This window comes from Lethenteron reissneri, chromosome 1 (assembly GCF_015708825.2).
Source record: "Lethenteron reissneri isolate LAM-NWPU_2019-01 chromosome 1, ASM1570882v1, whole genome shotgun sequence".
Taxonomy (NCBI): domain Eukaryota; kingdom Metazoa; phylum Chordata; class Hyperoartia; order Petromyzontiformes; family Petromyzontidae; genus Lethenteron; species Lethenteron reissneri.
Genome location: NC_083779.1, coordinates 5000031 through 5001199, shown reverse-complemented (window position 1 = coordinate 5001199; position 1169 = coordinate 5000031). Strand labels below are relative to the sequence as shown.

Sequence of the window (1169 nt, the reverse complement as noted above, 5' to 3'; positions counted from 1 at the left end):
ACACACATACACACAGACACACATACGCACAGATACATACACACAGAACACACACATACACACACACATACGCACAGACACACGCACACACCCACACACGCACACAGACACGCGCACACACCGATTCGCACACAAGGAGTGGGCACGCCTTATATAGCAGCAACAGCGAGTGGCGGACAGCGCCCATTATAAACAGCAAGTGCCGTGGCAGCCACTGCCGGGTCTGCTCGCGAACGCCACTGACGATGATGATGATGAAGAAGAAGCTATCGCTGCTGCAGACACAGCAGCAGCAACACAACAGCTGACTGGGCCACAACCAACAGCAGCAGCAGCAGCGAAGGGAAGAACACTAATCAGCAAGTCATTCAAGACCTTTGCCTCGGCACATCACGGCCACCTTACAGCGGTGATACTACAAAAGCTGAGAGAATCACCACCACCACCACCCGTAACGCAGGCGAACAGAAGAGCCGCACTACCCCACTCAGCATAGACACAAGACCACACAGCGGCAACAGCAGCAGCTGCACTGCGCTAACAACAGCAATAGAAGAACCACAGCGACGAGGGACATAGTTATCAGTACAACAAGAAGAAGCAGCAGCAGCACAACGCAGAAGCAAGATTGACGTGGCAGCATCGGCGACATCGGCCCAAGGAAGCCGGCACAAGCTCAGCCTGGGAAGAATATCATGAGCCTGGCTTGATTTAATAGGCGCTCGCTAACTACATTAGCCTCGATAGCAGACACACACACCACACACACACACCACCCACTCACACACTACACACACACCATACACACACACCACTCACACACACCACACCCACACACCACTCACACTCAAACACACCCCACACACACAACACACACACACCACCCACACACCACACCACTCGCACTCAAACACACACCACACACAGCACACCACACACAGCACAGCACACCACACACAGCACACCACACACAGCACACCACACACAGCACACCACACACAGCACACCACACACAGCACACCACACCCATCACACACCACACACACCTCAAACACACACGCCACACAAACGCACCACACACACCACCACACACACCACACACACCACAACACACACCACTCACACACCACCACCCCACACACACCCAACACACACACCACACACACACA

General features: G+C 54.1%; 1 long non-coding RNA gene across 1 annotated transcript in view; it reads right to left on the bottom strand.

The window, feature by feature from the left end:
• LOC133361321 (uncharacterized) overlaps positions 1-1169 on the bottom strand; it is a 329555-nt gene that overhangs the window by 299137 nt on the left and 29249 nt on the right. The window lies entirely within an intron of this gene.